Consider the following 15,096-nt stretch of genomic DNA (forward strand, 5'->3'; position numbering starts at 1 on the left):
AGAAATCAATTTTTTGTTTTCACGAGGGTGAGGGTGAAAATGTGGGAGTGATTTGTATAAAGGAAAAATATGAGGTTAGAGTATGTACATATTGGCAAAAAATATAATTATGGTGTAAGAGGATGAAAGAAGGTGTACATAGGTTTAATAAAACACACACCTAAGTAGAAATATTTAAATAAAATACCAAAATAATTATAAAAAATCCCTATATTTAGGCCATATATACAATGAAATATTTACACACAAAGAGGCCATAATATACTTTTTTTTTTTTTTTTTTTGGCTCAACTAGCCCAGTGACTAGCTAGCTGAGGGTTTTTAAGAAGATATGGGAAAACCCCCCTAACTCACACACGCCTATGTACAGTGAAATGGTAGGGATAGCCATAGCGTTTGGGTGAATTTGGTAGGGTGGAGTAACTTACTATGGCAATTATAGAGAGTTGAAAAATGGCTATCATCAGCCCTCACCCAGGATGATGGTATATTCATGTACCATCATAGAGCATCTTTTCCAAAGAGAGTGCTTCAGAGTCCTTGACGAGATCTTCATTGTTTGGCCCCTCAGAATTTTGGCTGGAGTTACACTCATGCTTCATGTAACAATACTTACATGAGACAGCGGCCTTTGGACAGATCTTTGGTAGATCCTTTGGTAGAAGGCGACTCAAATAGGGCTTCAAGCGATACCCGTTTACCTTCCTGGAGTGCTCTTTACCATTCAAGTCCATAAGCTGATAGTAACTAGAATTGAAAGCCTTCTTGACTATGTATGGCCCTTGCCATCTAGTTTCAAACTTGGCATCAAAACGATTCTCAAGTCGATTGTCATACCTTAGCACGAGCTCTCCTTCCTTGATTCCTTTGTCCTTCAGTTTCTTGTCGTGCGTTTCTTTCGCTTGTGTGGCTTTCCTCTTGTAGCACTCATATGCTGCTTCTGTTTTCCACTAAAGCTCCACTAACGTAAGAAGTCGATCCATCCATACCTCTTGATCATCTTGTGCTCCTTTGCCATGAAGTCGCATTGTTGGAATGTTGAGATCGATAGGCTGCAAAGCCTCTTGACCATAGACCAAGTGAAATGGTGTGAACTCCGTGGCTTCCCTATATGTGGTTCGATATGTCCACAAGGCACCATCCAAGAAGTCATCCCATAATTTTGTTTTGTTTTGCACCATCTTTCTAATGATTCCTGCAATGACACCATTAGCCTTCTCATCCAAACCATTTGACCGTGGGTAGTATGGTGTGCTATGACGATGTAGAATGTGAAGCTCTTCACAAACTTCTGTGAGCAAGCCCTTCCTAAACCCTGGACCATTATCAGAAACAATCTCCAAAGGTGTGCCAAATCTGCAACAAATGTGATTGTACACAAACTTGCTAACTGTCCTCTCATTCACTCTTGCCACACTTTGAGCTTCCACCCACCTAGTCATATAGTCTACAACCACTAGAATGTAGAGTTTACCATTTTTTGTCCTAGGCAGAGGACCCATAGCATCAATGCCCCACTTTTCAAAGGGTCCATTTGCAAGCACTATTTGCCTCGGGCCATGCACCAACCTTCTATTTCCATTTATCTGACAATTGTGACAGCTTTTACACCAATGTTGAACATCCACATGCAAGCTTGGCCAAACATACCCCGCAAGCAAAATCTTCTTCACAATTAATTCTAGGGAAAAATGACCACCACATGCCTCTTCATGCAAAACTTTTAGAATGGCTGGAATTTCCGCGATAGTTGGTACTCTTCTGCACACTTGATCCTTCCCTTTTTGATAGAGGGAGCCTTCTAGGAAGAGATAGAAACTTGCCTTCTTCATGAGTCTCCTCTTCATGAGTCTCCTCTTCTGAGCCTTCATGAAGTCTTGTGGAAACTCACCCTCCAAAATGTAGCCAATAATGGGAGCCAATGACTCCAATCCCTGGTATCTCGGTTGCTTGACAGCTGCTGCCACCATGATGACCTACACTTCTCTCTCAACACATGTGACTGCTTGTTGTGCAAGTAAATCGGCATCTTCATTTTGTTTCCTCGGAATATGATATAGTTGCACTTCTTCAAACTGATTAAACATCTTACGAATGGCATGAACTTTTGTCCTTAAGCTTTCATTCTTGCATGCCCAAATGCCTAAAATCTGTTTAACAATGAGAAGTGCATCTCCCTTTACCATGAGACGTTTTATCCCTTGGCCAATGCACATCTTCAAACCATGAAGTAGTGTGTCGTATTCTGCTTCATTGTTGCTAGTTGAACCTGGTAGATTGACCTTCTCTTTCATGACCACCTCTCCACTTGGGTTGAGCAACACTAGCCCTCCCCCTGCTTTTCCTGTGGCTCGACGAAAAGCTCCATCAAAGAACAAGGTAAAAGCATTAGGAATACTTTTTGGTGGTGGCAATGGTAGGGTCTTTACTTCAGGCACCTTAATCTCCTTTTCATGCACCCTATAAGTGAGAATCCCTGCCAATTGTGCATGCACACTATCTTCTACCTTGAAAGAGTATTGAAACTCTTGCAACTCCATAATCCACTTTGAGATCCTAGTACTAAGATTCATTTGAGATGACACCCAAGGGAACAAATTCTCTACAGTGAGAATTACAAAAGGTTTTGGTAGCAGGTAGGATCTAAACTTTCTCACCGTAAACATGAGAGAAAGCATCATGAGTTCTGCTTCTGTGTAGTCTCTCTCCAAAGCATTCATGACCCTACTAGCAAAGTAGATGGGTCGCATCCTTGTACTGTGGGGATCTTGTTGTAGCAACACAGCACCAATTGTTTCCCTTCCAACACTAGAGCTAACAAAGAATGTGTACTCCCAACAAGGAGGCATGAGTGTTGGTAGCTCTGACAAAATGACTTTAATGTTACAAAAATACTCTTCAAGCTCATCAGACCATGCAAATTCTACTTGTTGTGTCAACTTTTGCAAAGGATGAAGCAACTCTGAGGCTAAGTGAATGAAGCGTGACATATACTTCACCTTCTGAATGAAAGAGATGACCTCCTTAAGACTCTTCGGTGATGGGAGCTCAATAAGAGCCTTTGCCTTTGAAGGATCCACCTCAATGCCTTTATAGGAAACCTTGTGACCGAGCAAGATCACTTCATCCTCACCTATGTGGCACTTGTCGGGGTTGAGTTGACCTCCCATGTCGTAAACCTTCTTCTACCCTTTGTAGATGCAATGATTTTGAGCTATAAATGCAGAAATCATCAATGAACACCCTAATTGACTTTCCAAAGAATGCTTGAAACACCATGTTCATGAAACGTTGGAATGTTGCAGGAGCATTTGTCAGACCAAATGGCATGACTCTAAAAGCATAACAACCCCAAGGAGTGATAAAGGTTGTTTTCAATTGATCTTCCAATGTGATACCTATTTGAAAGTAGCCTAAGTAGCCATCACACACAGCATACTTCTCATGACCAGCTACCTCATTTAGTATCTCATCCTGAAATGGGAGGGGAAAGTGATCTCTTTTTGTTGCCTCATTGAGTGGACGGTAATCCACACACACCCTCCACTTTCTGTTTTTCTTAGGAGTGACAACAATGGGAGAGACCCACTCTGAATTCTCCACTGGATAAATGAAACCTGCTGCTAGAACCTTTCTTACCTCCTTGAGTAAAGCCTGCTCCTTGATGACTCCTAGACTTCGTAGCTTCTTAGCCTTAGGTGTGGCCTCTGGCTTCAACTTAATTTTGTGTTGAACAGCATCTACTCCACGCACATTGGTGTAGTCTTTAGCAAAAAACCTACGAAATTTCCTTAGCACACATTTGAACTCCTCTCTTTCATCCTTTGTAAGTGTTGTAGATAGCATACCTTCTAGCATTCTTTCATCTTCCACTTTTTGGTTCTCTTGGGAACCTACCTCCTCCAAACCTTGACAAGAGGTCTCTTGGTTGGTTGGCTTAAACCTTACCCCCATGACTTCGATGGAAGACTCCTCTTCAGTAATGATTCCGCTACTTTCTTCTTCTGAAGTGTTATCGGTCCAACCTTCTTCCGTCTCACTTTGAGATGATTCTTCATGGAGCTCCTCTTGGCGTTGCTCCTTCATGTCAAAGACAACCTTCTTATGATTGTCGTTCCTGCAAATTAGCTTTCCACTCTCCCAATCCTGCAAAGCTCGCATTTTCATTAGCCATGGTCTCCCTAGGATAAATGGGTAACCATTTCCTTTGGTAGACATGACATAGAAATCCACTGCCTTCTTAATGCCAAAGGCCTCCACAAAAACATTTTTACAAATGCCTACGCACCTAGCCTTGCTATTGTTTGCCATCTTGACCTTAATTTCAGGTGTCTCATGGATGTGCATGCCTAGTTTTTGCATGAGTCCCTCTGTCATGATGCAAATTTGTGCACCCCCATCCACTAGACCTTTCCTAACCAATCTCCCTTTTATGTAACAATCTAGCACAGGTGTAATGTCCTCATTCATTTTAGCTTGTGCAATTTTTACAACAGGCACACTCTCTTTTACCTTTCTCCTAGTGCTAACTGCCCTTGTTAAATCCCTCCTAACTTGTGGACATAATGCAAGAAATTGAGGCCATGAGATATCAGGACCCTTACCTCTCATGTCTTCCAAAAGGTTGTATGGAGCCATTCCATGTCCAAGAGGAAAGTCTTGGAGGTTGATACGACGTCAAGTCCTCTTGGCTTCCTTGGTCTCCTTTGCCTTCTTTTCTCGTCCATGGTCACTTTGTGATGTAACTCCTTCTTTCTCCTTACCTTTCCCTTGGCCACGCTTAATGCCATTTGCTTCCATGTCAATCTCTCTTGAATTTGTCACCTCTACCACATGCACGTTTGGGTCTGGCAAAGGTGGAACTCCTTCCACTCCTTGTGGAGGTGGTCTTGCTCCATTTGGCCTTTGTATAAGCCGTGGTTGCTGACTAGTTCCTTCACCTGCATTCATCACTGGGTAATTCAAGTTAGGTCTCCCTGGCTCCCCAAGGGGCCAAGGACAATTATACATCCCATGTCCAGACTCACCGCAATTCCAACATTGCAAGACTCTCCTAGGTCGTGGGTCTCGCTCTTCAGACTTCTTTGCTTGTCCCTTTGGACCTACAACTTGTGCAAGGTGAATTGACAAGCTGCTTAAAGATTCATTTAACTTCTCAATCACTTCCTCCGTTACCTAAGGAAGCTCCTTAGATGTTGATGCTTGTGACTTACCTTTGGGTCTAAGACCTTCTATTGGAACCTCCCACCTTAAGCACTTGAGTTTCCTATATTTCTCAGCAGCCCTAGTTTCAGCTGCATCAAAGGTAGCAGGTGCACCCGCCTCAACTTTTACCTTAAGGTCAGGAAAGAGTCCGGCTATGAACCTCTCCTTCTTTAGAAATTCTGCACCATCACCAGGGTTAGCAACATTTTGTATCCATAGAGCCCAAAGACGTAGGAACTCTTGCTTGTACAAGTAGTAGTCATCTAAGTCTTTTTGCTTATGAGAAACAATGTCTTGCCATAATTTCTGAGTGTTTTGGGGATCAAAGAAGTATTTCTTGAAACGATTCAAAATTTCCGTGTAATTCCCTTTAACTTCCTCAGGCAAAGAGTCAAACCAAGTGCTAGCATCTTTCCTAAGGACCACCTCAAACATTTCTACACGTTCTTGATCAGTTACTATCCTCTTGATACGGCAAGACATCTTGAAATTCGCTAGAAATAATTCTGCATCCTCTCCAGGCTCTCCAAAGAAAAGAGGATATCCAGACATTTGGCGTTGGCTCTCCATTGAATTGATTTCAAAGTGACGCGTTTTTGTTTTTTCTTTCTTTAAAAGATTTACACAATAATATTTTCTAAATTGCAATCTATTCTACAACAAAATAAAAATATTCACATCAAATGACCTATGATAATCAATAAGAGGTAGAATGACAGGGTTTGGTGACGCGAGAATTTCTCCTACTCTTTGGGCACCAAACATGAATACCATACGTTGTTGAAAATGGATTTTTCTACTAATTGCAATGTTTACTCTAATGTGTGGAGTGAAATGAAAGGGAAAAACCTGTATTCCTGGGCCATTATCCATGGTCTATGCATGACCTAATTCTTAAAACAAAACAAAAATATAGACGTCCAAACTAAGGTCGTACCTAATAAGAGGCAAAATAAAAGGATTTACTGATGCGTTTATCTCTACCAACCTAAGAGGACCTAAAATTCTACGAATTACTAGCTGAAATTGCAACTTAGTACTAACAATTATGTGTACCTTTTGCCTTGCAATGGGAATGAAGGGATCATACAAATTCTCGTGATTCATGCAAGCTACTTGATTATGCTAAAGGTTGAGCCTTCACAAAACATACACAAGCCTGTCCTCAGTGGGGGCACCAAAATTGAGGCGGTCCGGGGCGAGCAACAAGAAGAGAAACCTCTAGACACCCTTCAAGGCTCCCGTGCTTCTCAATGGGGCTGGGGCACAACACACCACAAACCAAAACAACAAACCCACAGCCAAATCCCAACTACACAAGGGGCACCACCTAGTTTAAGAGCGAACTAGGACGCAAAAGAGGAGAATCGTTAGAGCAACCCACAAACAAGCAAGGAATTTACACTAACCCTAACACCAATGGAACACTCTCACACACTAAAACACGAGAGAGAGAGAGAGAGAGAGAGAGAGAGAGAGAGAGAGAGAGAGAGAGCGAGATGGTGTACAACTTAGCTTCAACTTTATATTTTGCACAAAAAGGAACTTAGAGCTTGCGGAATCAAGTGACAAGATTTGGTTATAGCATCACTAGCACATTGTCTTAGGGTTATGGGAGCCCTCTCACCATCCACCCTCTTGCAATGGTAGCCAAACAATAGCCAATGAATCACAAGCAACAAAACAACAACTTTCAATGAAACAAGTCACCTTATGAAGCTGAATGAGTTTGCCAAGCCAAATTGGAGGAGAACCGTGAGCCTTTGGACATGAATTGCACCCAAAACTACCAATTCATTGATGTTGGGGTAGATACAACAATGGTAGAAAGAGTATCTTCTACTCTCTCTTTACAACCAAGATAGAACTGGCGTGTGGTACGCTCAATCTAGTGTGCAATGGTATAGTGATGTCTTTTACAAGGAGTAATGGGTTCTATTTATAGGTTTTAGAAGCCTTGATTAGGATTAAGCCTAATCAATTTTATTAGGAAAGATCAAGGATTATGAATTTTTATGAATTTCAAATGATAATGGGGTCTCTCTTTTCTCTTGAGTCACATGGATGTGGGCTCAAGTAAGAGAATTATTGATGTGGTGAAAGGAGAGAAACTTCCATGGGAGTGAGTGAATTTGGTTTACTTGTGCGGTTGCCTACTCCATATGTTGATAGTGTGGGTGCATTTTTACAAGAGAAGTTAGTTGTTAGTGGTAATAATCACTAGAATTGTTAGTGATATATTTACAATGGGTAGGATGAGTTGATTTGATGAAGGAAGAGAGGTGAATTAAAAGAGAATCATTGAGATGGTGAAGCTTTGAAGAAGCTTGAACTCACCCTTGTGTAGATTGTGGAAAAAATGACCGCTGGTCTTCTTCTTCTTCTTCGCTTCTTTACGCCGCCGCCACGGTTGACCACCACGATGAAAAGAGGATTTGTTGATGAAAAATCCTCAATTTGTAGAAATTATCATGGTTAAGATTCTGAATTGTAGATATTTTTAGGAGAGGTAAATGAAATTGTAACATAGAAGCAATAGAGAGAGACATGGAGAGGGTGTATGTATGTAGAGGTTCATAAAAGAACTATAGGGATGAGAGAGAAGGTTCATGGTGAAGAGGGTGGGAGAAGCCATGGAAATTTCAAGTTTGAGTGAGGGAAGGAGAGGGAGGGATGTGTAAGAGTGAGTAGGTGTGTGGAAGGGTGAGAGAAGACTAAGGGCTACTTGTGAGAAAAGTGGGCAGACTGGGGTCCACTCAAAAAATCATAGCTCACCGCTGGTAGCTCCAAAAATCATGAAAAAATTTGAGGTGATTATTCAAAGCCTTGGATACAGTTTCTCTTTTGACCACTGCTCCAAATTCGGAGTGGAGATAGGTGCCAAAATTCTCACCAAAAAGCCTGTTTTTATGCCTGCAAAAGTCTTTTAGTGGCCCCCTCCTTTGTTGAATTTGTACAATGCATCCAAGAGTGAGCCCCTCCTTTGTCATATTATAATACAAAGCATCCAAGTTTCCCTTGACCCATGCATGGAGGAGGATTATTGGTGAATAAAGAAATATATACATGCTGGGACTAGTGTATGGACTATTCATGGACTTTAGCTCAATGAGCACATGGTGTTAGAATATTGAGTAAAAATAATAATAAAAATATGGAGGGGTTATGGATATGGAAAGATATTGGAATCATATGATATGGTCCCTCTTTGAATTATTTTGGGTGAAAGAGGAAAAGGTATGCAAGTAAATAATATAATAAACGTAACCAATGAGTAGAAATCAATTTTTTGTTTTCACGAGGGTGAGGGTGAAAATGTGGGAGTGATTTGTATAAAGGAAAAATATGAGGTTAGAGTATGTACATATTGGCAAAAAATATAATTATGGTGTAAGAGGATGAAAGAAGGTGTACATAGGTTTAATAAAACACACACCTAAGTAGAAATATTTAAATAAAATACCAAAATAATTATAAAAAATCCCTATATTTAGGCCATATATACAATGAAATATTTACACACAAAGAGGCCATAATATACTTTTATTTTTTTATTTATTTATTTTTTTTTTGGCTCAACTAGCCCAGTGACTAGCTAGCTGAGGGTTTTTAAGAAGATATGGGAAAACCCCCCTAACTCACACACGCCTATGTAAAGTGAAATGGTAAGGATAGCCATAGCATGTGGGTGAATTTGGTAGGGTGGAGTAACTTATGATGGCAAATATGGAGAGCTAAAAAACGGCTATCAACACATACTCTCTCCTCCACTGCAAGTTTTTTGAGGTATTTCCATACTTGGAGAGGGAAAATTTAGGATGGAGGGGATTGGTTGGTAATTTGGGCAATGGGGTTAAATTAGGGGATGGCTTAGGTAATAGGGGTATTAAGGGAGAGCTTATACATGGGGTAGTTTGAGCAAGAGGAGAAATTGAAGAGAGAGGTGCAAAGAGGATAACTAGGGGCTTTCATGAAAACGGAGCCAATTGGGAAGGAGAAGGGTTTTTAACATTGGTATCAAATGAAAACTTACAAGGTTTGGAAGGCACCTTAGAGGTTGGAGGGAGAGAGATTCTAGATTTTTTAAAGAATGATGACAACTTTTATCCAAATATGTCTTGGCCTTTATACCTAAAGGTGGTGGTTTGGAAATTCTTAAGAAGGGGATATTCTTTTTATCTTGAGGGAACTTTGATGGGGTGGAAAGAAGCTTGCTCATTTGGATTGTGACCTCATGTTGGACGAGCTCGCCAACCATTTCTTCTTTGGGGATGGCTTCTTCTTATTCCAAAAGAGCTTGTTGCCATCACTTCCTAGCCTTGTGCGCTTCCATTTCCAAAGAAGAGGCTAGGTGACTTTGATCAAATTCTGGGTGTTGGCATGAAAATTGTGGAGAGAAAATTTCTTCCGAACAAATAGTTGGTTGTTCCAAGTGGAGGGAAACACCCTCGGAAATGTGATGTTCAAGAGCTTGCTCATGAGGTCCGTAAGCCTTTGGTCCACACAATCATCATAGGAGTCAAAATCCTTTTGGAGATTCTCAATAAGGAGGGTTTGGGCTTGAATGTAAACATTGGTGCAATCTAATTGATATTGAATGTCAAGGGCTACAAGCTTGGATTGGAGAAAGGCTTGTGTATCAATGTCATCCAACAGAAGCCGGGGTGGTTTCATATATGGACTTCATGGAGATTTTTGATTAGCCCAAAGACTTTGGAGGCGCAAAAGGAGGGATTTGTCTTTGCTAAGATTCAAATTAAGAGTTTTAAACTCTTCTAAAGAGTGGCCAATAATTATTTCAAACTCGGGTGCTTTCTCTATGGCAGGCATAATAGAGGGAAAGCAAGGAGGGGTAGAAAAGTTCAAGGATAAAGGATGGTACAGGATGGTTGTGGGACAAGGGTAGAGAGTGCTAAAGGAAGATGAAGAGAAGGATCCAAAGGGGGAAGGGAAGGTGAGGGGTGGTTGCAACAAGATTCCTCCTTGAGTAGCAAGCGTGGATGTGCCTTGGTTTTTGAAAGATTTGGCAAGGTTTGTAGGGAATTCAAGGTCTTCCAAGGGAAGATTCACAGTGAGACCTTGTAGCTCTTCCGAGATGAAGATGACCTTCTTAGACTCCGACATTGACAAGGCGGGAGAGTGGGAACGGGATACATCTTTGTTAGAAGCAAAAGCTTAGCCAAAGAGGCTGCGATAGTAAACCCGGTAAGGTGTAGGTAGAGGAAGAGGGGCTGAAAATCATGGATGCAGAGGAAAAAACATGACGACGGATGCTGGAGGTAGAAGCAGGCACAAATGGTGAGCTGAAAAGAGTGGCAAGCCGACAAAGGAGGGCATTGGGAAACCCAGAAGCTAACGAAGACGGTCTAGCTCCGAGCAGCAGCTCGATACCCACAGAGGACGGATGTAAGGTGATATTCCTGGTTGCGGCTGTCAAGGAATCCATAAGGAAGGACCAATGCTACAAACGAGCACCAAGGAAGGTCCGCCACTTAGCTGGGTAGCTTGAGATTTCAATAGCTTGAAGTTTGGTGCTCTCTGCTTCTAAAACTTGTTGAGCCAGAAGGCAAGCCCGCCACTTAGTTGGGTAGCTTGAGCAAAAAGTAGGTAGGCCGGTAACTGCTTGCTTTTAAACATGAGAAGGGGAAGATGTTTGTAAAATCGCTGGCGAACGGGAAGTGAAGAGGGAAACCTTGAGCTGGAAAGTAGTTTTCGAACACAAGGGCAGATCTGCCAGCAATAGCAAAGAAACAAGGAAAGCTAGGGTGGTGGCGATGGACAAGTAAAAAAAATTGTATTAAGCTTCAACTATATATTTGGTGACAACTCAATGTAGCGTTGTGAGCAGAGTAAGGTGCAGTTCACATGGAGCTTTGATTTGCAACTGATTGCCAATCAGTTGCGAACCAGTTTGGTTCCCATGAGATGTTGCGAGTAAAAAGTTTGCAACTAGTTGCAAACCGATTGCAATGCTGCTCTTAGGGGAGGAGGTGGAGCAAGCTGAAAACCACGGAAAAGAACGAAATTTTGCTCGCTTTTTCAGCTTCACAAAGGAAAAATACACCATTTTTCAATGCATTTCCATAATTTTCACTTTTCATGGGAACTGAGTAGTTGTTGGTTGCCAACCGGCAGCCGGCTGCGAGCCATGGTTCCACGTGAACTGGCTCTAAGCTAGAGAAGTGTGAGCAAGGCATTAATGGGCAAGAGAGCCCTAGAAGACTAGGATTCGGGAGTAACATGAGGGCAAGTAAATCTGAGTAGCAAGGAGCACAAGAAGGACCAAGTGTAGAAACGAAGGAAGTTAAGGGGTAGAAGCAAAGGGAAGTCTCTCTGCGCAATAAAAGACAAAACGCATATATTGAGGCAAACGAGAGAGAGAGAGAGAGAGAGAGAGAGAGAGAGAGAGAGAGAGAGAGAGAGAGAGAGAGAGAGGCCTCGTTCTTTGGTGGTAAGACAGGAAAGTAAGTGCAAGAAAGGTTGAAAAAAATAAACAGACTTCAAAGCCACCTATAACAGACAATTCAAAAGTTCCAAGGAGAAAAAAAATGACCCGAGTGAGAATACAACAACGGCTTTTGTAGAGCTAAAATAAGGGGCACATAAACAGTTTCAAGGTTTATCGAGGATTTGGCGAGGGGAGAGTGTTGCAAAGAAATAAATCGTCAAGTGCGTTCAGCGCAAACACTAATATATAGCGTTGGAAAATATAAAATCCATAGCGAGTGAAGCTTACCCAAAAAAAAAGTTTATTACATGAAAGGGCGAAAACAAATTTGAGGCGGGAGGGGGAGAATTGGGGAGGGGGGGAGGGGGGGGGGGGGGGAGGAAGAGAAGAGGAGCATTGGCGTGTCATGGCACATACATAATGTGAAATAAAAACATCCAGCTCACTTTCACTATAAGAGGTCATTTAAATTCCGGTGTCACTGGCGGGCATAGGTATATGTGTAGGTATGTATGGAGGGAGAGAAAGTTTTTAAAATTTTGATTTTCAAATTTTCGACGCCTGTTCTAGCGCCTGTTTTGACGTCAGCACGCATGCACTTTTCGACGCTTTCTCCGGCGCATGTTCCGACACCTATACAGAATTCTGTACCGACGGTACCTACAAAAACAAAACCGCGGGCTTTCTCTGCGCATTTCTCTTCTTCTTGCGCCTTTTCTCAAGCTCTCTTCTTCCTTACCTCTTACAGATCTGGTGCGAAACAAGCTATCGGAAGTGCTAATCTTGGCCCATAACACTAAGGTGAGATTGTTTTCATGTTTACTTGTAGATTTAGGGTTTAGGGTTTAACTTTGTGTTTGTGTGTGCGTTTTTGCAAGTTCCAGGACATTCACAACATCTTTTATTGCTCCAATAGGACGAATGTGAGTGCTCGAACCTTTAAATACATACTAAAATTATTTAAATGTATATTAATAAAAGAAAATTTCATGCTTTAAACTTTCAATGCTTTAAAAGAAAATTATGGTTTGTGATGTGAAATTTCATTTTGAATTATGAAATTTTTTTGTTTTGGTTTATGAAAAATCTTGTTTTTTGAAATTTCGTTTTGAATTATGTCATTTTAGGTTAAGTTTACGTTATACGTTAAGTTAAGTTAGGTTAGGTTAGATTATCTTATACGTTAGGTTAGATTAAGTTAAGGTACGTTAGGTTAGATTAGGTTAGGTTATCTTGTACGTTAGGTTAAGTTAAGTTAAGCTACATTAGGTTAGGTTAAGCTACGTTCGAAAATATGGCAAGCCATAGAGCTTACCCACATCACATATTAAAAACAACACAATGACGATCCGTTCGTCAATATGGCAAGTCATACAGCTTACCCACAACACATATGCATTGTGGGGAAGCTCTATGGATTTCGGTATTGCCAACGGCTCCCCATTGTGTCGTTTATATGTCCGCGAGCGGTTTCAAGTCCTAAAATAGCTAAGCAGCCATGAAAATAACACCATGGAGACCTGTTTGGCAATATGGCAAGCCATAGAGCTTTCCCACAATTCATATGCATTGTGGGCAAGCACTATGGCTTGACGTATTGCCAAACTGCTCGCCATTGTGTTTTCTATATGTGTGCAAGCGTTTTTCAAATCCTAAAATAGCTAAGCGGCCCTAAAAGCAACACAATTGAAAGCTTTTGGCAATACGGAAAGCCATAGATCTTGCTTACAATGCATATGCATTGTGGGCAAGTTTTATGGCTTGCCGTATTGCCAAACGGCTCTCCATTGTGTTGTCTATATGTTTGCGAGCGATTTTCAAGCGCTAAAATTGCCTCGTGTCCCTGAAAACAACACAATGGCGATCCGTTTGGCAATACGGCAAGCCATAAAACTTTCCCACAAGGCATATGCATTGAGGGCAAGCTCCATGGCTTGCCGTATTGCCAACAACTTACCATTGTGTTGTTTTTATGTCCGCAAGCGGTTTTCAAGCCCTAAAATAGCTAAGCAGCCCTAAAAACAACACAATGGCAAGCTGTTTGGTAATACGAAAAGCCATAGAGTTTTCCCACAATGCATATTCATTGTGTGCAAGCTCTATGGTTTTCCCTATTACAAAAAGGCTAGCCATTGTGTTGTCTATATATCCGTGAGCAAGTTTCAAGCTTTAGAATTGCCTCACAGTCCACAATGCATATGGCTTGCTGTATTGCCAACAGCTGGCTAATGTGTTGTCTATATGTTTGCGTGCTACAGCCGGAAGCGTACGTAGAGCGCCCTGCAAAATACTCAAAATAGCGCATAGCAAGACATAAATGAATAAATCTACGTACTTGTCGACTCACACAAATTCATAATCTAGCACAATACGAACAGAGAGAGACAGAGAGCGAGAGAGATTGAGAGAGAACGTGCAGGTGCACCTCCTAAAGCGGAGTGGTACGTCGGCATGGCAAAAGAGAAGAGAGGAGAGATGAGAAGAGCAACGCAGACACTGGGTGCAATCTCCCCCGTGCAAGAGTGACCATTTCCCTCTTGCACGTATTTAATTTATAGATTCTGGAATGGTCAAAGTGAGTACAAATGGCCGGCCGGTCATAAATGGCCAAAGCTCAAAAGGAGCACTTGAATAATCAAATATAATATCCTTTTGCAATAGCTTATCTCGGTCAAGCCTTTTCCACCTGTCAGTTGCAATAAATGTCAATTCCATAACATACCTCTCCGTTGGAAAGCAACTGTCCTTAGTTGCGAAGATAAAAATCTGCTAACAATACTTGTCAAAAACAATGATTAGAAATCTGTATCAAATAGTAAAAGAAAAACTACATTAAATTAGACAATATTTCTTATGCCTGCCGTCATCCACATACTACCTATTCTAGTGTCCCATACCACTAGAATAAGCGGTATATGTCATACCCTGATGAATTAGGATATCATTGGTCACGCTCATCATCAATCTCATAATGTCAAGTCTCATCATATAAACACTGCCATGATAAAGTAATCATCAAATACCAAATCCCAAACCAATTCCAATTCCACAATATAAGTCCAAATCCAAATTACTATCATTATGTACCCGGGTAACAAAATCATGCCAGTTACAGTGGTGGCTAGTCACTACAGCATGATTTTGTGATCAATGTTGCCTAAATCGGCGAATCTACACCAATAAGATGTGCTGCCTAAATCGGTGAATCTACACTAATGTTGCCTAAATCGGTGAATCTACATTTGGTATAAGTTTTTAAAATATCATGAATCTGCAATTTATCAATGTGCTGCCTAAATCGACGGATCTGCACCAAGATGAGTATCTACACACTGCCTAGATAGGCGAATCTATGTGTGCGTGACCAATGTACTAGGCAAGACATAAAGGAAAAAAAATATTTACTATGTGACAACACAGTGTAGTATATCAAAGCACTTACA

This window comes from Adiantum capillus-veneris, chromosome 21 (genome assembly GCF_014529385.1).
Source record: "Adiantum capillus-veneris isolate H3 chromosome 21, ASM1452938v2, whole genome shotgun sequence".
Lineage (NCBI taxonomy): Eukaryota > Viridiplantae > Streptophyta > Polypodiopsida > Polypodiales > Pteridaceae > Adiantum > Adiantum capillus-veneris.